This window comes from Mercenaria mercenaria, chromosome 16 (assembly GCF_021730395.1).
Source record: "Mercenaria mercenaria strain notata chromosome 16, MADL_Memer_1, whole genome shotgun sequence".
Lineage (NCBI taxonomy): Eukaryota > Metazoa > Mollusca > Bivalvia > Venerida > Veneridae > Mercenaria > Mercenaria mercenaria.
Window position 1 is genome coordinate 23909880 of NC_069376.1, and position 24569 is coordinate 23934448.

The 24569-nt window shown below is 34.5% G+C and overlaps 1 long non-coding RNA gene across 1 annotated transcript in view; it reads right to left on the bottom strand.

The window, feature by feature from the left end:
* Nucleotides 1-24569, bottom strand: part of LOC128549535 (uncharacterized) — a 233860-nt gene that overhangs the window by 194451 nt on the left and 14840 nt on the right. The gene's annotated exons all lie outside the window — the stretch shown is intronic.

Genomic DNA, 24569 nt, shown 5'->3' on the forward strand with positions numbered 1-24569 from the left:
GCAGTCTGACAGGAGTGGTTAGGTCTGAATCATGATTGATTTTTGTGTATTATATCTGTTCGTTTAAAGAAGTCCTGTAACTGTGTAGCAATGTGACGTTCAAATATTTTAGATATTGTATTAAGTACGGAAATAGGTCTATAGTTTCCTGGGTCTTGTTTGTTACCTGACTTGAATTTAGGAATAACCCTTGCTTCTTTTAATTTATCAGGAAAAGTACCATTGTATATACTATTATTTATAATAGATGCAATTGCAGAAGTAATATGATCTCCACAATATCTCAACAATCTTGGTCCGATACCGTCAAGACCAGTAGATTTTGATAAGTCAAGTTTGTCAATGATATTTTTTACATCTAATGGAGTTATGTATTCAATATTAAACTGTACATGACGCAATTTCGCATCTAAGTATTTTGAAGTTTTGTGAAATTTGTATCAACTAAAGGTATTTTTGTAATTATATGGGATACATTTACAAAATGGTAATTAAGGGCATTTAATATTTCCAACTCATCAGTTACGACATTATCATCAATTATGAGTTTATTAGGAAATATTAAGTTGTTGGTTTTCTTTGTCATTATTGGTAATATTCTTTAGATTTTTCCACAGATGTTTAGGGGATTTATTATCTTTTACAGCGTTGTTATAAAAAGTTTTCTTACTTTTCCGTATCATAGAAGATAACTTATTTCTAGTTTTCTTGAAATTTTCAAAGTCTTTATGCTTGTAATAGTAGTCTCGGAGATAAATTGCTTGTCGAATATCTTCTGTAAACCAAGCTGGTTGACAAACCTGTTTAATTCTTTTCTGTTTAACCTTTGTGTGTTTGGCTAGAACACTGTTGATGATATCATAAAACATATCTAGCGCCAGATTTGGGTTAGATACAGTTTCGATACCATTTAGATGTGAATTTGCTAAGTCAGTTCTAAAAAGGTCTACATTAAAGTTTTTGAAACACCTGTAAACTATTGTTTCATGACTATTTATATTGTTTTTTCATTGTTTTCTTTTTTGTAGATCTTGTAATAGTGACAGGTAAATGATCGCTTATAGCGTAGTCATATACAGCGATATCAGATATGAGATCCCTTCTTGTGGTATAAATGTGATCTATAATAGAAGTACCCGTTTTATGTATTCTTGTAGGTGTTTCAATTAATTGTGAAAGACCATATTTTGCAAGGAATATCTCCCATCGTTTGTTTTTGAATTTATCATTTTTTGCAGTTGGGAAATAATTTATATTGAAATCACCCAGAACATGTATTTCATAATGTTGATACTCTAATTTACTAAACTGACTGTCATATAAATCTATCCATGACTGCTTAGAATCAGGGGGTCTATATACAAAGTTAACAAGGAAAGGTTTATTTCTGGTTAAACTGATTTGAATCCAAACTGATTCTAACGCATCTAATTCTAAATCATAGCGCCTTATATATGATATTTATAAGGCGCTATGATTTAGAATTAGATGCGTTAGATTTATGCTATGTCATTTTCAAAGAGAATTTATATGTGTTTCCTTTCATTTGTTAACCATCTGTTTGCGTTGACATAATGAACAATTATGAATATAAAAATATAAAGATGACTGCAACTTTCTGGTATTTCCTTAATTTTTTGTTTCATGCTCAAATCTAGAATCTGGCAGTATTAAGTAATCGAAAACAAACTTTACCTTCTGAATAGATGAATACCAAGGAAAAGACAATTTAAACCCCAGATTCTCCGATCGTAAATGTCTACTTAAAGTTCCCAGATACATGTACAAAAGTGGAAACATTATCAAGTGAATGAAGCTTTGTGCAATAACGCCTTCCCGATGTATTTTAAGTTATTTTGTTTGTAGGTTCCAAAATTGCTCACTTGAGCTACGCAGCCATTGCTAGTTGACATTTTTAATCCCCCACCATGAGTGGTGGTGGGGTTTGGGGGCTGTGCGGACTATAGGAATGGTCTCCGTCCGTCAGTCCGTCCGTAACAATCGTGCCCGCTCATTATTACTTAAACCCCTTGAAGGATTTTCATGAAACTTGGGTCACTTAATCACCTCATCTTGACGATATGCATGGCTTAGAGTCAGCAGTGTCAGCTCAAGATCAAGGTTACAACTCAAGGTCAAGTTTTGAGCCTTCCGTTTTGTGTCCGCTCTGTATCTCCGTAATCCCTTGAAGGATTTTAATATGACTTGGCTGTGATTTTCACCTTATCAATACGATGTGCAGAATTTAAAATTCACCAATGCCAGCTCAAGATCAAGGTCACAACTAAAATGTTCAATTTCCTGTCCCTTCCTCTTGAAGGATTTTCTTGCAATTTAGACCAGGTGTTCACCTTATTGAGATGGTTCGCAAAACCCATGGGCCACCCATTCAGGTTAAAGGTCAATGTCTTATAAAATATACTTATTTTTAATACTATCCCCTTTTTATACCCTAGCAGCGGGGGGGGAAAAATGTCTTTCAGATTGTTTCAAAAAAAAAGCGGGAAGGAGATATCGAATTCCAGCCCGCAGTAATGTTACCAAAAATTTAAATTTTTTTTAAAAACCCCAAAAATTTTGGCTGTTTTGTCTGAACGATTAATTTGAAAAAAAATATGGGGTTTTTAAAAAAAGACATGTAATGGGGAAAAGTCTGACCGAGAACCAGAACTCTTGAAAAATTGTGAAAATGTTTCCCAATTTTATTGTTTCCCGTTTTTTTATTTTCGACTTGAAGGGTATTCTGAAGTAAGGGGGGGGGGGAAGTAAAAAGCGTAAGAACAATCGCTTTTTAGTTTTGAATTTTTCCCTTAGTACTCTAGTTATTTTTAACAAATGTAAAAAAATATTTTTTAAACTGCGCTGAAAACCATAACTTTTTAAAATCTACCCCGTCGCTATATTTTTACATATTTTTTTTTTGTTGAAAAAATAATAACAAGACCCCTTTAAAATCATAAATATAAAAAGAAAAATTTACAGAGTTAAAGCCCCAGCTTGAATAGTTTAAAAATTATTACTCCCTCCCCGTCCCGTAAAATCACAAAAATTTTTTTTAAGGCTATGAAAATTCTTTTATGGGGGGGAAAATCCGCACTGTGTCCCCCCGCCGGCAATATCTCGACCCGGGCGGTCGTTCCCGTGTAAGAAATCTGGACGGTACCTATGACGACCCGAGCGGGTCCGAACATCAATGGTATGAGGCCCTGTTTTATTTATAGAGAAAAATGTTGTAGACAAAGCATTTCCATTCCATATTACCCCAAATTTATATCACAAGATTTTTCATTTTTGGCCCAATAGATATACAGTACTTTTTAATGACGGTTTTTTTTTAAATTTTAAACATTTACAAAACTAAGTTAATTTTTTACTATCCTGTAATGTAAACCCAAAAATAACTAAATCTTTGTTTTTTTTAGAGTGAAAAACCCCGGGACAAGCCTTCAATAGTCATTCCAGATGTTTAATCCTTATGTTCATTTTCAATATTTTATTCAATTTTAAATTTTCAATTATTTGATTGGCATTTCATGATGTGATATGAAAACAAGTAAAAAAAAAACAGTCAAGAACGTTACATAAAATAAAAAAGTATGTTTTTACATAAAAAGGTAGTTTTAAATTGTTACAAGTATAGATTTGAAAAATTTTGCCTAACATTACAGTTACAAAAATTATCTAAATAAAAAAGAAATTTTACATGGGGGATGATCTACAAAAAGCACCCAAAATAATTTTGAAATAAAGTTTTTTAGTAAGTTTTGGTCTTTTTATTTTTCTGAGTTCCTCAAATTTGAAAAACATAGGGGGAAATTCTGTAATAAGCTGAAATGTTTTTTTTCTGTCTCTTTAAAAAAAATTTAAATTCAAATAAGAAATAAAAACTTCCCCTGGTTTGGGAAATTACACAATGACGAGTCTTGTTTTTGTTCAATACCCATATATCGCCCTTTTTCAATTGGAAATTTTGTGATTAGTAGTTCGAAATTTGCAAAAAATAAAAGCAAAAATATGGAAGTAAATAAGGGTATTCTTCAAAACAAGGGTTTGTCTTAAATATTGTATGTAAAACATTTGAAGATTTAAAAAAACATTGCTTTTCCAATTTGAAAAAACTGATCATAAACCCTGCTTCACAAAAGTTTTAAAGTGAATAGTGTCATTTACAGATTGATTTAAAAAATACTCGAAACCCAAATTCATCGACATTTTTCAATAGAAGATATCCATGGTGAGTAATATTATTAGAATGTAAATTTTAAAAACAGTGTTTAAAACCCTTTTAATATTTCTCCCCCCTTGCATTAATAACTTTACCCCAAAAAATAAAATTGGATTTAACAGTAGCTAAGGGTTTTATCCCCAATTCACCAAAAACCTTTACAATTTGGTGGGGAAAGGTTTAATTTTAGTATAAACTTCAGTATTTTAATTGGAACGTTCAATGATTCAAATATTTAAAAGCCCCATATTCGCCCCTAAACAAAATGGGTAATCATAGATCGAAAAAAGAATCTAAATGAAATTTGGGGAAGGGTTTTAATTTTGCGGATTTTTATTAAAAGCGAACATCTTTTCTACCCTGGAAAACCCAGTTTTTTTTTGTTTTTGAGAAGTTACCTTATAATTAAACTGTACCCAAGAAAAGAGAGTTTTAAAAGATCAAGTTTTATTTTCTAAAAAAATTCAAATTTCTCTACCAATTTGATTTTGGTAAACCAAAAAAATTTTGTTTTAGCGCTTTAAACTTGTAAATTCCATAAGGCACAGTAATTTGATAGCATAAAATGTTTTTGAAATCAGTTGACTTTAGCCAAGATCACAGTGTCTCAGCATATAATAATAGAAATAATCGTTTGTATACTTCAACTCCTATCGCTTAAGCGTAAATGTGTTTTGACAATGGGGGAACCTTAAAACCTTGTGACATATATGTTGTAAGATCATTAAAAAATTGAAAAAAAAACAGGAAAAAGATTTTTCTCCCTGCGTACCCAGTACACTAGAAAAAATTAGTAGGTTTCCCAACTTTAACACATGATTTGCTAGTGAATACATTTTGTAATTATTTTAAACATTTCCCATCTAGTTTTTATTTAACGTTTCGCCAGGTGCTATCTGTTAACAAAATCAAATGCTTTTTATAATAAAAAAAGCAAAAAAAAGTTTTTTCTTTTTATTAAATAAAAATCTTAATAATTTTCAAAGAGAATATATGATCTTTGTACTGAAAACCTTTAGGGAAAAGCTGCTTGTTTTCCTATTCATTTTTATTTTTAAAAAAGCAATTTAATTTTTACAAAACTGCCGTAAAAAAATTTACCGAAACAGCAAAAATTGTTATACCACGATAATTATCGGGTTTTATTATACTCCCTTTTTTTAAAAAATAGGTAAAATAATACTTTTACTCCAAAATTTTCGGGAAAAATGCCCCCAATCCAAATTATATTGAAAAATTTAAAAATTTAAGTACAACAAACTCATCATTGTTAAAATATTTCAAGACTCATTCAATATTTATCAACTTTGTGGCTTTTATATTTTTTAAACTGTTAAAATTTTTCAACTTCTAAACATTGAAGGTTCTTTTAAACATAGTTTTATTACTAGATGCATGTAAAATCTTTCATAAAAGGATTTTCTCGTACCAACGACTGTTCAACTTTACAAATGCTCATAGAAAATTCACTTGAAATATTAGACAAATTTTCTTTTTTTCATTGAATATTTTTTTAGCAACTGCCAGTAGTTTTGGGTCAGTTGTACGCAGACTTTTAATTTTCTTTTTGACTCAGTTTGAAAAAATTGCAGTTTTTTTTTTCAACAATTTTTTAAAAGTCTTACTACTAGCAACCATATCAGCGTGACATCAGAATTTTGATTTTCTATGTCTGCTTTTATCGAATGTTTTTTTTCCCTGCATTTTTGCATAACATCAAAAAAAAGGTTTAAATTTGACATTCTTTTTTCTTTCTATTGTATTTTTCGGCCCAAAAATGGCATTATCTGCGTTTCAGACATAACACTAGAAATTCTATCAGTAAGATTAAAATTTTAAATCCTAGTATATTCTTTTGTATCATAAATATCAGCAAGATTTCATTTAATGAGAATGTTCTGATCAAACAAATCAACAAATTTTTACCCTTAACTGTATTACCCCAAATAGGTTTATACATGTACATTTTGTTTTACAATTTTAGTGTCATGACAATATTCTCTTTCTGTTCTAAATTTAAAACAATGTCCCAGTGAATCAATAAAACTAAGACAACAAGTTATCGAAAAAAATGGATAAAAAATCCAGTTTTCAAATGGGAACATGGGGAAATTGACAAGGAGACATTTAAGTAATAAATTTTAAAACTAAAACCTTTAGACGTAATTTGCAATAGATCTATCTTTTCCAGAGCGACCTTTTGAAAAAATAATCCGACGCCTTACTAGCCCCATCGTCTACGACCCAATTGTTGACAAGGTTTTTTATCATGTCACAAGTTTGAAAAAAAAAAAAACCAAAAACAAAAAAAAAGAAAATATTGTGTCGACAGTCCGTTCAAACTTATTTTACAAGGGGACTTGCTTCACTACACCACGGTGTAAAGTATTTATGACTGCAAAATAAGATAAAGCATGTTTAAAAATTTTAAAGGGGGTTTTCAAAAATAAAAAAGGGAAGTTGATTGTTTATAGTTTTTAAATGCTATTTTTAGAGAACTATTAAGTTATAAAATACAAGAATTTTTATTTTTTTGCATTAAAAAACTTGTGAAAAGGCTTGAGGATACCCGAACTTTTCAAACTTGTTTAAAGGCGATCGACAAAAAAAACAGTTTTAAAAGGTCCGGTTCCGGATCGTGCCCCGATAGCTGTGTGTTTTTTTCGGGGTTTAGGGGAAGCCCCCGGAAAAAAAGGCCCTCTGGTGCTGAACATGACATGTAATTGCATGCTGCTTTACTTTTTGTTTTGGGTTAGAGACTGTAAAGTGAAAAATTGGGGTAATAGTGGTCACCGTTCATTTTTCGAAGGGCCCTTTTCCGGAAAAATGTATAACAAAAACGAGAAGCAATAAAAATTAAAAATGTCAATTTTTGTTAAGATAGAAAAAAATCGCAATACGTTAGCGAATTCCCCAAAGTTAAAGTTTCATCCATACTTTGCAGGAACCCAATTTTATTTTTTATCGTTTGCGAATATACAACAAAATGTGCTAATGCACGATTAAAGTTTACCCTGCCAATACATCGAATTTTGCATGTACATGCAGCTGCCCAAAAACAAGAAAAATATTGCGTTATGCAGAAGGTACATGTAAATTTATAATATGTATAGGTTGGGGCTATAAAAATGCAAAATGCATTTTAAAAGTCAAAATTTTTGATGCCCTGTGTAAATAAGGGCTTACTGAGTACAAAAGCAAATTTAAAAAATTTTTCCCTTAATATTGTCCTAACGTGCATTGACATTGGAACTATTAACAATATTACTTAAACTACTACTTTCATTTAGTGGTTGGGTAGGAAAAAACTTTTGAACTACAAATGACCATTTGTGTCGGACATTAGGTTTAAAGAGCCGTGTTTTAAAAGTGAACGGTTTGAAAGAAGTAAGGATACTATATTATGCTGCACAGTATATTCATTGGACTATATGGGGGGACACTTTGAACATGAGACTGTCAGTTTCGATTTGATAAATTAATCCCAGCGTAAGGATCAAACAAACTCCCTTTGCTTTTTCCCTGATTTGTCAAATGTTTTATTAAGCCCTTTCCCAGCAAAACGTTTGTCAAGCCCTTAAAAAAACTTTCAAAAATTATGTGTTGCATGAAGCATCAAATTCTTGAAAAAACCTTTTTGAAGTTTTGAGTTTTTTTTCCCCTATTTTTTTTTTTTTTTTTTTTTTTGTTTTTTTTTTTTTTTTTTTGTTTCACAGGTCAAGTTTTTAACGAAACACACAAATTATGAGCGTAAAAATATCTTCGCAATTTGAAAAAAAAAAAATAATCTACTACCCCCCCCATCAGATATTTATTACTGCGTTTGTATAAAAACACGGGCTATAGTTTGTAAATTGACCTATCAATAGTTTCACGGGTGTGTGTTAAAGTCAAAATTTTAAAAACAGGAAAACCCGCGAATATGATTTAGACGTCATGTAATTTAAAAAAAAGGGTGGCTTGTGATAAATTGTAATTTAAATAAAACACTGACATAAATTGTGTATCAAGCAGGGAAATTAAATTTTGGGGAAGGGAGATCAAAGCTCCCCACGTGCGTAGTACGGAGCGATACAAGAAAAATAACCCCCTTTGGACCCCAGAGGGGTCCCATGGCAAGGAAAGAAGGAAACTGAAAAACTCAAAAACTGGTACTTTTTTTTATTGTGTGTGTGAGAATCGTAGCAGGTTTTTGGTCAGGCGTAAAAAAGGAAAATTGCACGTTATTTTTTTAAAGGGCATGCATGCTTTAAAAAGCCGTACCCACGAAACAATGCGTTTTTGTATCTCGAAAAGTCGCAAGTACGTTTTAAACTTTTTAAGTCTTTCGTAACCCAGCGGCAATTTTTTTTTTCCCCGCTCGAAAAGGTTTGCCCTGTTTACTAAAAGCAATAAATCAACACGTTTTAAAAAGTGGCGGAAGTGATGAAGGATGGTGCGGATGCGCTCCCAGAAAAAAATCTTTTTTTTTTAATTTTCGAAACCCCAGCTACGCCCGTCGGTATGGGCCATGAGGTGTCATCCCGGAGATGAAAACTTGTTTGAAAAGAATCCGGCTTAATCATGTAACGTGAGAAAAAACAAATTGGTAAATGAGGAAGGCATAAATTTTTAAACAGCACAGCGGGGCGGTGCACGACCGGTAAAGGGTGAAATGTACAAAACATTTTGACCAGTCTCCCCAATTCACTCCCTTTGGTAAAACAACAAAAAGTTTTTTTCCCCAGGGGAATGCTATGTTCAGTTTCCCTAGACGTGTTTTTTTTGATACATATTGTTTTTGTTGGCGCTAGCGGGATATATTCAAAGGACACGTCTAAAAAGGGATGTACATTTTTTTCTTCCCCTATTTTTTTTTTCTTTATTTTCTTTCTGTTTCTGTCGTTCTTCTTTTTTCTTTTCTTCCCTTCTATAAGTTATTTATTTGGTTTTTCCACATGTTTTTAGCTGTGTAAAAATCTGCAAATTCGACGTGTGTAAACAATGGAAACTTTTTTAGAGGGAAAAAGCTTATGCAAAAAGCTTTTCATTCTGCGGATTGAAAAAAAAGAAAAATACATCAGAATTTTCATAGTTTTTAAATTGATTAATCGGAGTGAAAAAAAACCGAGAGAGGCCATGATTATGCTCAAAATGACGTTATATGATGGAATTCCGCGGGTTCATGTTCCATTTTCTGAATGAACGATAACTATGGAAAAGCCAAAAAATTTTTTGTGCAAATGTATTTTTTTTAAAGGGAACATTTTTGATCGCGCAAAAACTCACACCCCTGAAAAAAAAATGTTTTGGGGGGGCCATGGGTTTGCTTTCCCGCCCAGCCCCAACCCCCGTTTTCATCAAAATGCATTGTAAAAATTTAAAAAAAAAATGTTTTTTGAAAACTTCCTTTTTACTTTCTGAATGAAACTTTACAGCGTCTTTTGAAAATATCAAACAATTTTGGTCAATTCGGGGTTTCTTATCCTACACTAAAAAAAATTCCAATCGGTCAGTTTTTATTGTATTCTATTTTTTTAAAAAATGCAAGTATTTAAATGGTCCCCGTGGCAACATTCCCACAGCTCGATCCCCTTTTTTCGTCAGTAATGCAAAATTGTAAACGAAAAGTTGGTGCACATGATGCACGTCAAAATCCAATATTGGCAAAAAGCCTAATTTCGGGTTTCTCTGGCCATGAGTCACCAAAAATAAATTCATAATTAGCTGCAGTACCTTTTTTTTAAATTCGGTTTTGTGAAATTTGGTAAATACCCGCTTATTGACAAAATCGTAAAACAAAAATTAACCCGCCCATTAGGAATTTTTTTTGAGTGTAGAAATGAAAAAAAGTCAGTTCAGAATCTTTTTTTTTTTTTTGTTTGGTCGTGAGTTTTTACCCATTGCCAAACTTTGTTCCAAAGAAAACAAGTGTTTTTTAAAAAAACTTTGTGTTTTAATTGCGGAGAATTTTGTTTAACAAAATTAAAATTTTTTTTTTAGGTTGTGTCTTTGTGGCAGAGATAAAGTGGTGTATAAGATCATAGATGGGTCAGGGTTTTTAGATTTTACTGTAGGGTAAAGGGGGTATGTTGTCTTACTTTCTGTGTTTTAAATTTCTAAAAAAACACATAAATTTTGTTTTGTTCTTTAACACTTTTTTTATTTATACCTTGTAAGGTAAACGAAAAATCTAGTAAAGATATAAAAGAATGACCCACTTCAACTAAATTAACATTGACCAAAATTTGTTTTTTGTCATCTGATTTTTTTTGGGGAAAAAAAGAGGTTATTATCATCACCTGATCGGCGTCGGCGTTGAGGTTAAAATTTTATGTTTTGGTAGCTTTTTCCCAAACTATAAAAGGGATTGCTTTGAAAAATTGCAAACTTGTTACCTCAATGTGACCCCGTTAGCAAGAAACCTAACTCTGTCCTGCTTTTTGAAAAAAATTACGGCCCTTTTGGTTAGAAAATATCAGATTTTTGGTTAGTTTTTGTTTAGGTCAACTTTTCCCTAAAAACCCCCACAGCATTGCTTTGAATTTTTCAAAGTTGTTCACCATTAAGCTGACCCCGTAATTAAAAAAAAACTCTCCCCCGTTTTGCAAGAATTATGACCCCTTTTTGGACTTAGAAAAATGGGAAGGACAAAATTTTTTGTTATCAAAAAAACAACAAAAAAGTTGTTGTCGGGAGTTTTCAGGAAAAAATAAATTTAGAATGTTTTAATACAAAATGAGCTAAACCCGCGCGCTTAGCTCGATGGGAGAGCGTGGTTTCGGCGCCGGGTCGTGACGGGGGCGTATGTCCCCCGTGACGACTTAAATTTTTTGAAAGACATTGTGTCTAAAAAACATTCGTCCCCACCTCTGATTTATGTAGGAAGTTGGCGTATTTGCGAAGAACGGTTTGCATGATCATAATCCGGAACACTGGTTTGGTTAATGAAATACTGTTAAAAAAAAAAACGTTAAAAAGAGTATTTAGGTGAGAACATTTGTTTTTGTTTTTTGATGTAGGTGTGTTTAATGACAAAGTTCAGATTTAAAGAAAAAAGATCACGGGGGTGTGTTTTTTCAAATATGGAATATTAAATGTATGTATTTACCCTTTTTTTTCGGATTTTTTTAAAGGGAAAAATGATTTATTGGGTTCAGTTCTTCAAGTCTTTCTGTTTTTTAAATTAACAGTGTTTCAATGGAAAAAATACTCTACATTTGTATAGGTGTATAAAGAATGACCCGTTCTGTAAAATTGTTCAGATTGCCCTTTATTTATTTTGAGCTATAAAGGTGTGTTGCCCTGAAAAGTGTTTTTTTTTATGGAAATGGTCATTAAGTTTAAAAAAATCGTTTTTTTCCCCGAGGAAGTAGGAGGGGTATGTTTTGGCGTTGTCCGTCCCTCTTTCGTCCCTCGGAGCCATATCTAGGAAAAAGTTGGGGAAAATTATATAAACTCCTATACTGTTCACCACTTGGTTTTTGGGCCCCAATTGTCAGTCGAATTGAAATTGAAATTTTTAAAAAGACTTTTAGATCACCTAATGTGGTTGTGAAACACACGATTTCGTTTGATTTTTTTTGTAAACCCAAGGGTTTTCCCTTTTAAACGTAAAAATCCACTATTTGTAGGCCTACATAACAAACTAACCATTTGGTAGAATTTTTCATTAAATTTCTTTCATTCCTTTCCGTGAACATTATTGTTAAAACATGTGAAATTGTTTTCCCCCACCGGGCACCCCCCTTCCTTGGTCACCCCCCCCCCCCCCCCCCCCCCCCCCCCAATCCAAAAAAAAAATTCCCTTTTTTTAGATTTTTTTTCAAAAATCATATACATGTTCACCACTATAGGTTATGGGGCCCCAAGTTTTAGTCAGATTTCGGCCCCCGTAACACCCCAGTTTTGGCCCCGAAAATTGTAGTGTTAACTGTATAGGGGACTATAATATGGCAATTTCTGCTATAACTTTTTATATATTTGACCTAGAACTATGAAATTAAAAGAATTTTGAACATATAATGTAGTTTTGCCAACTTTTGTAGGTTTCTTTTTTAACTTAGGTTATTGCCCCTTTAAAAATCTAGAAATCCAAATATTTTACATAACAAACTTACTATTTGGCGAATTTCATTAAAAAATTTTTTTCATTCTTTTCCCTGGAAAATTTATTATTAAGTGTGAAGTTGTTCACCCCCCACTGATCACCCACTTTCCTTGGTCACACCCCCTCCCCCTCCCAATCCCCCTTCCCCCTACACCCCCAAAACATTTTTGCTCCACTTTCGGAGAATGGGGGGTATATCCCACCCCGGCGTCGGCGTCGGCGGACCCTTTTCTTTCGGAAACCTTTTTTTTTTCTGTCATTCTTTGTTACATTAAATAAAAAAGTAATACATAGTTAAAAAAAGCTTTGCGTCGAGTCATTTTTAGTACAGGCGACGTCGGTCAATTGCTTTTTTTTTAGTACAAGAAAAACGAAAATTTTTTATGTTTTCGACAAAAAAGGCTAAAATGTGATAAAAAGAATATTACATTGGGGACTTTCCACATTGAAAATTTTTTAAAAACGTGAATAAAATTTATTTAAAAAACTCGGCGAGCCCCGCATTTTATTTTTTATTAATCGTTAAAAAATTCAGTATGAAAAGACATCTGAAAATTCTCTATGTAATTCACATAAACATTGTCCGAACAGCAATGTATGAGTAGGGGCTGAGCCCATTATACCCAAGGTCAAGGTCATCAAGGTCTTATACTTAGGTTATTTTTAAGATTCAAGTTTTTCGTCAACCTTTGTTTTTCTGTCATAACTTTGTTACTTTTGCTTATATCTTACTGTAAGTTCTCATAAACATTATCCAGCATACAAACATAGTATATACAGGGGCTAGGCCCATTATACCAAATGTCAAGGTCACAAAGAAGTTATACTTAGAATTATTTTCATGTTAATATTTTTCGAAAGCTTTATTAATAGACAAATCTTTGGTACTCTAAAAGATAATGACTTGAAATTAAAATATTTGTTTATAATCATCATCTGCATGTGTGGTTACATACCCCATAACTCTGATTGTATTTTTGATAGAATTATGCCCCTTTTGTACTTAAACTTTTTTTGCAATCTTTGATTTCTTGATGTAACTTTAATGCAATATAAGATAAAACTTAAATGTATCTATATCACCATCATCTGCATGTGTGATAACAATCCCCATAACTCTGATTTGTATTTTTGACCAAATTATGCCCCTTTTATACTTAAATTCTTTTAACAAATTTCGATTTCTGGACATATCTTTGGTACTATATAAGATAATGACTTGAAACTCAAAATATATTTTTATCATCATCATCTGCATTTGTTGTAACAATCCTAATGACTCTAATTTGTGTATTTGATGGAATTATGCCCCTTGGTGTATCTTCCTTTTATAGAAGAGGTCTCTTATTCAGACAAATATTCATTTTACTGTCAAATCCCCAAATGGTGGAGCGCGCTGTCTTACGGACAGCTCTTGTTTTTTCATGCCTTATTTTAGATTTTTTTTCAAACCTTCCTTGAATATTTATCAACATGCAAGTTGCACCACTCCCCCACCTCGCATTTCAATTAACTGCATTTAATTTTAAAAGCTAAGCTTATTACAGTAACATCCCATCTAAAATAAATTCTTTAGTCAGGATCAAAGTATCGTACATTTATTATGTAAATTGATTTTGACTAATGAAATTATTATTAACATCCTGAACTTTTTGCTATTCCTCACCACAAACCCTTTCGGCGGGGGATACCAATTCATTGAATTTGCTTGTTTTTCTTGCATTTTAAGTTGTGTTTTAGTGGCGAAGATCAAGCACAACATACAGATCATCGACAAAGGTGTTGTTAGATCTGGAGCTCAAAAGGAAGTAACATTATCCCAACTCTTATAAATAATGACCAAAGTTTTTCTGTGTCTGATACTGAAAAGGCAAATACTCTGAATAATTATTTTGTGTCTATTTCAAATTTAGATGATTCGAATGTTTCTCTTCCATCTTTCATTGCCAAGACAGACTCTTTGCTAAATGATATAACAATTTCAGAACAAGATATATTTGATGTTATTTCTAACCTGCAATTAAACAAAGCATCTGGACCCGACGAAATAAGCCATCGTATGTTAAAAGGAACAGCATCCACAGTTAAAAAACCACTTACTATTCTATTTAACAGGTCCGTACAAGAGGCATTTACCCAAACTGTTGGAAACAAGCTAATGTTATGCCACTTTTCAAAAAAGGAGAAAGTAACACCCCATCTAATTATAGACCAATCTCTTTAATCAGTTGTGTGGGTTTAAAGTCATGGAACGTGTTATTTTTAAATACATGCACAATTTTTTATGTCAAACAATTTAATATACAAAAGTCAATCAGGGTTTCTACCAGGACATTCACAGTTTTTCAACTCATAGATATTTATAACCAAATCTGCAAATCTTTTGACGAAAAAAAAAGCAACATGTATAGTCTTTTGTGATATATCAAAAGCATTTGTTAGAGTTTGGCATAAGGGTTTATTTTTAAACTTAGACAACATGGCTTTTCAGGCAAACTAATTGACTGGATTACTCACTATCTTTCAAATCGCAACCAAAAAGTTTTCGTTAATTCCTCTTTCTCAGACTCTAAAGAGCTTAAAGCTGGTGTTCCTCAAGGCTCAGTGTTAGGTCCTCTTCTCTTTCTAATATACGTTAACGACATCGCAGATTCACTTATAAGTACGACACGATTATTTGCAGATGATAGTTCTCTAGCCGCTTCGTCTTCCGATATACACGAAATTGAACTTTCTCTAAATTCTGACCTTATAAAAATATCAGAATGGTCAAAACAATGGCTGGTTACATTTAACCCTACAAAAACAGAAGCTATGTTCTTTTCCCTCGCGCGTAGACAATGTCCTAATCTATTATTTGAAATACTCAGTTAATTTTGTCGATTATCACAAACATCTTGGCATAACACTCTCTAAAGATGGATCTTGGCACGAACATATATCTAATATTGTAAAGTCGGCAGCAAAAATTCTAGGATCTATGAGAGCGCTGAAATTTAAACTTAGAAGGCACACCTTAAACAAAATCTATATAGCTTACTTGAGACCAGTTCTAGAATATGCCTCTGTTGTTTGGGATAACTGTGCGAATTATGAAAAAGATCAATTAGAAAGATTCAACTTGAAGCAGCGCGTATTGTAACTGGGCTAACGCGTTCAGTATCAATAGAAAGACTTCTTAACGAAATTGGATGGGTTTCTCTTTCTGACCGCAGAAAATACAAAAATTAATTTTAATATACAAAGGAAAAAATGATGATCTTCCACTTATTTACTAGATTTATTTCCATCGATCGTGAATGACTCAAACCAGTACAATTTAAGAAACAATGCCGATTTTGAAACTTTAGCTAGGCGTATTGAAATTTACTCCAATCTTACTATTCCCTCTGCAATAAAATTATGGAATGATCTGAACATTGAAACTCGTCAACTACCAACTCTTTCGGCTTTCAAAAGTAAACTTAAAGAAATTTTCAATCCTCCACAATTCCCTACTTTTTACTTAATTGGTGACAGACGATACTCTGTGTTTCATGCTAGGTTTACGAAACAAGTGCAGTATCTAAACGCCGACTTGTTTAATAATCACATCAGAGAAAATCCAAACTGCGACTGCGGATCCGAAACGGAAGACGCAGAACACTATTTCTTTAAATGCACTCGTTTTTCACATCAAGAAGAGAACTTTTTACTAAAAACAAGATTATTTCACCCACTAAGTGTCAATAAGCTTTTATATGGCAATGATAATATTTCTATAGAAGATAACACTACTCTTTTCACAGAAGTTCAAAACTATATCAAACATACAAGACGTTTCGACAGTACATAATGTATTTCTTATGTCCTCTTGTCATTATTACGTTACTTTGGGACAGGATGTTTGTGATTACTGGGTAGACACTCGGGGGTATAGAGCAGCATATATTTCCTTTTCTTTTCTTCTCTATCTCAACTATAATGATTACAACCATAACTTGACTAATACTAAAATTTATTAATTATCATTGTATAATTATTATCATAAGTACTATTATTGTTATCATTTTGTTACTACATCATCGTGTAATTATTATCATAAATACTATTATTGTTATCTTTTTGTTACTACATCATCGTGTAATTATTATCATAAATACTATTAGGGTTATCATTTTGTTACTACATTGAGATCATCATTATAATATTTCCCTTCTTCTTCTTCTTCTTCTTTTTCTTCTCCTTCATCTTTTTATCTTTGTAGTTATTATCACTATCATATATCTTTGTATAAGGAATGCTTAATTAAACTAATACACTCGTTCATTTTTCATTTGCTATTAATGTTACGCACTTGGGAAGGGCTGACTTCTAATGTTGCAATAACTTGTAGCCCAACCCATTTGCTTTTGTTACTTATTATGTATATGTGCTATGTATTATGTGTTCAGAAGCAATAAAATATGATTAAATCAGATCTGGAGCCGTCAGTATGCATATTTTCCTATTTTCTTTGTCTAGAATTTCTGAAAGCAACACTAGAATTTGTTTCTGTTCTTAAGCATGCCTTTTTGTGCCCCCATGCGTGGTGGGGGCATATAGATTTGGTCTTGCCCGTCCGTGCGTCCGTCCGTCAGTCTGAAAATTGTGACGCGCCTAGTTAAAAAAGTATTTGATATAAATTGATGAAACCTTGCATGAGTCTTTATCATGATATGAACTTGCGCACCTCCTATTTTTATGCCCCCAGCATCTACTGATGCGGGAGGCATATAGTGATTGTCCTGTCCGTCCGTCCGTTCGTCCGTCCGTTCGTACGACGAGGTTAACCAAATGGGACCGTTTCGTCTAGCATCAATACCCTTTACTAGAATGACTTGATACTAATGCAGATGAAACATGTGACCATTCCTCATCTTCAGACATCACCTGACCTGAGTTTGACCTTGACCTTGAACTTGACCTCGTGTTAGACTTAGGTTGCTTTGTATCGACAAGGATGCCATCGGGGGCATCGAGCGTTTATTGAGCGCAGCTTCTTGTTCGTCTGGCTCCGCCCCCTATTTTTAGAGTTATGACCCCTGGAATAGTCAAAAATGCACATTTCACCTTGTGACACTTCTAGCTCCAAATTATTTGATATAGATTCATGAAACCTTGCATGAGTCTTAATCATGATATGAACTTGTGCACCTTCTATTTTTAATCCCCCGCCACAAGTGGTGGGAGGGGGTGGGGGTGTATAGGAATGGTCTCCGTCCGTCCGTCCTTCCGCCCTTCCGTCCGTCCTTCCGCCTGTCCGTAACACTTTCGTGTCCGCTCCATATTTCCTAAACCCCTTGAAGGATTTTCATGAAACTTGGGTCAATGATCACCTCATCAAGACGATGTGCAGAACCCATGAGCCAGCCTTGTCGGCTCTAGGTCAAGGCTACAACTCAAGGTCAAAGGTTTGAGCCTTTCACTTTGTGTCCGCTCTATATCTTCTTAACCCCTTGAAAGAATTTTATAAAACTTGGGTGAAATGATCACCTCATCAAGACGATGTGCAGAACCCATGAGTCAGCCATGCCGGCTCAAGGTCAAGGTCACAACTTAGGGTGAAACGTTTGAGCCTTCTATTTTGTATCCGCTCTATATCTCCTAAACCCCTTGAAAGATTTTCATCAAACCTGGGTCAAATGATTACTTCATCAAAGCAATTTGCAGAACTTATGAGTCAGCCATGCCGGCTCAAGGTCAAGGTCACAACAGAAGGTCGAAGATTTGAGCCTTCCATTTTGTGTCTGCTCTGTATCTCCTAATTCCCATGAAGGATTCATATGAAACTTCTAAACCCCTTGAAGGAATTTTATTAAACTTGGGTCAAATGATCACCTCAAGGCAATGTACAGAACTCATGAGTCAGCCATGCCGGCTCAAGGTCAAGGTCACAACTCAAGGTCAAAGGTTTTAGCCTTCCATTTCGTGTCCGCTCTCTAGCTCCTAAACCCCTTGAAGAACTTTTATAAAACTTTGGTCAAATGATCACCTCATTAAAACTATGTGCAGAACTTATGAGTCAGCCATATCGGCTCAAGGTCAAGGTCACAACTTAGGGTGACAGGTTTGAGCCTTCCTTTTTGTGTCCACTCTGTATCTCGTAAACCCCTGGAGGATTTTCATCAAACTTGGGACAAATGATCACCTCATCAAGAAATGAGTCAGCCATGTCAGCTCAAGGTCAAGGTCACTACTCAAGGTCAAAGGTTTGAGCTCTGTATCCCCTAAACCCCTTGAAGGTTTTCATTAAAACTTGGGTCAAATGATCACTTCATAAAGACGTGGCGCAGAATTCATGAGTCAGCCGTGTCAGTTAAAGGCCCGGTCACAGCTAAAGATCAAGGGTTTACCCTTCACCACCCGGGTAGCAGTGGCGGGGATTTAGCTGTCTTTTCAGACTCCCTTGTTTATTTTGGTCTCCCCCCAACTTTTTGAGTTTGGCCCTGAAATAGATAAAAATCCCCTTTTTCACCTTGTGATGTGCCTAGCTCAAAACGTATTTCATATAAATTGATTAAATCTTATATAATCTTTATTCATGATATGAACTTGTGCACCTCTTATTTTTTGTCTGGCTTTGCCCCCTAGTTTTTTAGCTCGACTATTCGAGAAAAGTCTAGCTATTCTACTCACCCTGGCGTCGGCGTCGGCGTTTGGCGTCGGCGTGGCGTCGGCGTCACACCTTGGTTAAGTTTTTGCATGCAAGTACATACAGCTATTCTTTAAAGGGGATATAGCTTTGAAACTTTTTTTATTCTTTTTCTAGGTCAATTAACCAACCTCATGGGTCAAGTTCCATAACTCTAACAAAGTATTTTGAGCAAATTATGCCCCCTTTTGGACTTAGAAAATTCGGTTAAAAAGTTTTACATGCAGTTACTATCTCCAAAACTAATGCAGATATTGAATTGAAAAATTCACATGTGTCTTCGAGGTTATAAAACTAGTTGATAGCACCAAGGGCCATAACTCTGACATTCATTTTGGCCAAATTTATGCCCCCTTTTGTACTTAGAAAATTTTGGTTAAAGTTTTGCGTGCAAATACATACAGCTATTACTTAAAAGGCATATAGATTTGAAACTTTTTTTTTTCTTTTTCTAGATCAATTACCCACCTCACTGGGTCAAGTCCCATAACTCTGACATGTATTTTGGCCAATTATGCCCTTTTGGACTTAGAATTCTGGTTAAAGTTTTGCGTGCAAATACATACAGCTATTACTAAAAGGCATATTGATTTGAAACTTATTTTTTCTTTTTCTAGATCAATTACCTACCCCTGGGGCCCAAATCCCCTAACTCTGACATGTATTTTGAGCAAATTATGCCCCTTTTGGACTTAGAAAATCCTGGTTAAAGTTTTACATGAAGTTTCTATCCCAAAACTAATGCGTATTAAAATTGAAACTTCAATGTGTCTTCGGGTTATAAAAAAATAGTTGATTTGATCAAGTCCCATAAAAATTGACATGTATTTTGGGCAAATTTGCACCTTTTGGGCTTTGAAAAAACCTGGTTAAAGTTTTGCGTGCAAGTACTACAGCTTTACAGAGTAACGACTCCCTAGGCTAGGGACGAAATTATTGTAGGCCAGTACAACAGATCAAAATGTCTACAAACCATAACTATATATCATAAAGTAATAAAAGTCATAAAGAGGTATGTAGTTTTAAGTTGTCTGGAAATTTATAAATAGTGAATGCTTTTAATTGTTAATATCTGTATTTAATGACTTAATGCGATTTAATTTTACAATAAAGAAACAACAAAAATGTGTAATAATAATAAAGGGAAGTAATTAACACTTTGTTAGGCAAAGTTTATATGGTACTAATGAAACTTGTATTTGAATTATACACCGGTGAAAGTTAATACCAGTGTTGGTCAAAGAAAAATGGCACTGCATATCATTCTTATGAATTGCAATCATAATAATGCTTTATTTATTTATGTATACAGTCAAGTTATAATTTGTGCCTGGGTTTACATTCTTGAAATTTACAATATTTAATACCTCTTATATATATCAAAACAATTATCATCGGCGTGAAGTTGGCAGTACAGCAGTAGCAGCAGTAGGAGAAGTTTACTGCTGCTACTGCCAGCAGTAGGAGCAGTTAACTGCTACTGCTGCTACTGCCAGCAGTTACATCAATTAACTGCTGCTACTGCCAGCAGTTACAACAGTTAAATTGCTTGTACTACCACAAGTGAAGTGCTGGCATGAGTTAATGTTCTGTTTTAAAGTTAGCGATGCTTTATGCTTTTTTAAAAGGAACGGTCTATAATTTGTGTAGTGTTTGCAGAATGCTACTGCCAGCAGTTACAATGGTTAACTGATGCTACTGCCAGCAGTTACAACAGTTAAATGCTTGTACTACCACAAGTGAAGATGATCAAGTGAAGTGCTGCTACTGCCAGCATATACAACAGTTAACTGATGCTATTGCCAGCAGTTAGAACAGTTAAATACTTGTACTTACAGAAGTGAAGTGCTACTATTGGCTTGAGTTACTTTTCAGTTTTAAAGTTAGTGATGCTTTATACTTTTTATAAGGAACGGTCTTTAATTTAGATAGTGTTTGCATATACAATATAGTAGTATAGATTTATTTTGTATAATCAGTGATAATATAAATTAATTTTAGCAACAAAAAGATGAAAGGCCTAAATAGCTGTGATAGTATGGTAGGTATAAGCATTGCTTAAATATCCATCAGTATTTTTATCTATATAAATTTTCATCTTTAACACAGTATTATGTAAAGCCATAACAGATCGGAAGTGTAATGCGTATTACAATATATTTTTTACAAGTAAGTACAAAATATTTAATATAATGCACAATGTATGAGATGCATGCATGTGCAAATAGAATTAGTTATTATTTTGCCTAGAAAAAAAATTGTACTGTGTACTCTGACGAATTAGCTGGCGAAACTTACCGATAATGAAAATTATGCATGATTTTTTGCGTTAAAAAGAAATTTATTGTACATAACAAGAAAAATGGAAAACATATAAGTGAAAGAATTAATCTTATCGCACATAAAATGTTCCTAAAATGAATTGACAGAGTACAGAGTCCCAACCGCTAACGTGACAATACTACAGGCAACCACAACTCCATTTTATTTAGACAGGAAGTGAATATAATAAAACATGCGAGAGACAATCCTATAAATTGAACTTTCAAATGTGAAATCAGTTTATAGTATAATGTATTTAACTCCGACTTTTGGCCTTAAAGGTGGATAATCAGATTTTGGCCATGTAACGGATTTGTTCGAAGCTTTAGCATCTGATCATTTACACTCATTTATGTTCACTTAACACTTAATACAATTAGATTTTCACTGGAGGTATTTTTAAAAATTCATTTTCCTATCCTGGTTGCCCAACCAAGATAGAGTTATTTTATCATAAGTATAAATTTGATAAACATACTTTGCCTAAGGAAATGTATAAATATTAGACATATTGTAATATATTTGTAAAATATTTGCATTAAAAAGTATGTATTTAGATGGAATTCATTAGAAACGCAAGTCTGAAAAATTATTATTACCTCCATTTGCCTAACTTAGTTGCGCAACCAAGATAGATTGGAAATAAATGAATTCAGAAGCTACACACAGCTTTTAAACTTGCATTTTGGTTCAGATTGTTCAATAGTTGATATGTCTATCAAATGCAAATGTAAAACTAGACATTGTATCGAAATAAAAAGAAATACCCAGCTTTTTATATACTTTCATATTAAAGGGGAGTAATTACAAAATTTTATAAAAATAATAAAATATACATTTCAAATAGGAATCTAAATCTGTGTAATCTGTCTTTTTGTTCCTTAAATAATTCTCTACCAGAATATACAAAAAGTAAAAAATGTCATTAAATGTTGATTAAATGTGATTGACCACCTTTAACTATGATGTAATTACCTCCCCGGATTGCAGCTAAGAAACTGAAAGTAGAAAATCTCGCGCTTTTGTAAATAGGAAGGGATGGTTTCGAATTAGGCCGGGGCACGTTTTCTGAATAAAATGACTACATGTATTTTATAGGCATTTATATTCAAATAGTTATTTTCAACGATAAATGAAGTATGAAGGATGTCGTTGTGTGCTAAAATCGATATTCCCAGCTCCCGACTAAAAATAGAATGGCGAGTTAGAAATGGCAATCATCCATCAATGTATTCATCTATGTACATTGTATAGATTAAAATCATGACTCTTAAATCAGACAGAAGTTTGGGGGTCCCCAGGTCCGCCCCAGACCTTGACTTTTGGATCGGACCGGGTGGCCGTTGTGGAGGGGGTTGTCCCCCACCCGGCATGGGTGGCCGCCATTCGGGGAAAACTCTTGTTTGGGAGGAACCCGGGGTGAGGTGTGAGGCGGGTGTGGCCTGAAATGCTTACAGCAGTTAAAAGGAGGACCCTACGGGACCTTGACTTTGGGACGGGACCGGGTGGCCGTTGTAGAGGGTGACGGTGTATGGGGGGCCAGCATAGCGGCTACCCCGGGAAAACTCTTGTTTACCCGTGAGCGGGTCTCGAACTTGGTCCGAGGCCGTTTTTGGAAATTTTCACTTTTTTCATTTTGGGCACCCCCAGGTCCGCCCCAGACCTTGACTTTTGGATCGGATTGGGTGGCCGTTGAGGAGGGGGTTGTCCCCCACCCGGCACGGGTGGCCGCCATTCGGGGAAAACTCTTGTTTTGGAGGAACCCGGGGTGAGGTGTGAGGCGGGGGTGGCCTGAAATGCTTACAGCAGTTAATAGGAGGACCCTACGGGACCTTGACTTTGGGACGGGACCGGGTGGCCGTTGTAGAGGGTGACGGTGTATGGGGGGGCCAGCATAGCGGCTACCCCGGGAAAACTCTTGTTTACCCGTGAGCGGGTCTCGAACTTGGTCCGAGGCCGTTTTTGGAAATTTTCACTTTTTTCATTTTGGGCACCCCCAGGTCCGCCCCAGACCTTGACTTTTGGATCGGACCGGATGGCCGTTGTGGAGGGGGTTGTCCCCCACCCGGCACAGGTGGCCGCCATTCAGGGAAAACTCTTGTTTGGGAGGAACCCGGGGTGAGGTGGGGCTATGTTTCCAAGGAGAAATCTTGTTTTTAGGAACTCGAGGCTAAATGCGACTTGAGTGGTTTTCTTTCATCAATAGATACACCAGAAATATATAAGAAACTGGTAAATTGCTCTCGTTAGCTGTAACAGGAGCCTTGTTTTTTGCTGTCATAATCATTCTACTGCAAGTAGTAAGAGGAGCCTTGTAAACATGTAATCGCTGGTAGTTTCTTGTAAAATAACTGGTATACTGGTCTTATAAACCATTTGACTGCTGCCACTAACACATAGAAAACTGCTTTCTTTCGTCATTTGACTCATTTCACTGCTGGAAGTGACATGCTCTCGTAGACCACTCTGCTGACAGAAACATAAATGAGACGTGTAAACCATTTAACTGCTGGTATTACATAGTTTACAGGAGAATTTAAGGGTGAATGGGAAATTTTCTATAGGGCAAAACTTTTTCCTACGGGCAGAATTTCTTTAAACTTTGTATACTGACTGAGAATCAAGTTTATAACGAAAAAATGTATTAAAGATCATAGGTACCCTGACTTGATCCTGAATTTTCTGCCTTTCAATGTCGGTTTCAAGGGCAGATAATTCATGATAGAAATATATTAAGAACGCTTTAATGATCTTTAAACGATACGCGAGAAGGGTAGGTTTTACGGCCTGTTATACATCTGAAGGAATCTTGTAAAACTGATTTTAATAACACAATTAAACTGCTGGCAGTATTATATGTAGGACACTGACAAAATAAATACCTTATGTCATTTTCATCATCTGGTAATACAGCTTGATTAACTGTTATAATTGCTGGCAGTAGTAGCAGTTTACTGGTGTTAACAAACACGATCAATTGCTGTAACTGGTGATAGTTAACTACGACAAGCAATCAACTGCTGTAACTGCTGGCAGTAGGAGCAGTTAACTGCTGTAACTGCTGGCAGTAGGAGCAGTTAACTGCTGCTACTGCCAGCAGTTACAGCAGTTAACTGCTCCTACTGCTGCTACTGCTGTACTGCCAACTTCACGCCGATACAATTATCTTACTTTAAACATAATTTCATTTCTGAATCAGTGGGAAAACTGATAAAAACAATTGTTAGTGTTTGTCCCTTTTGGTTGTTGGCAACAGTGTT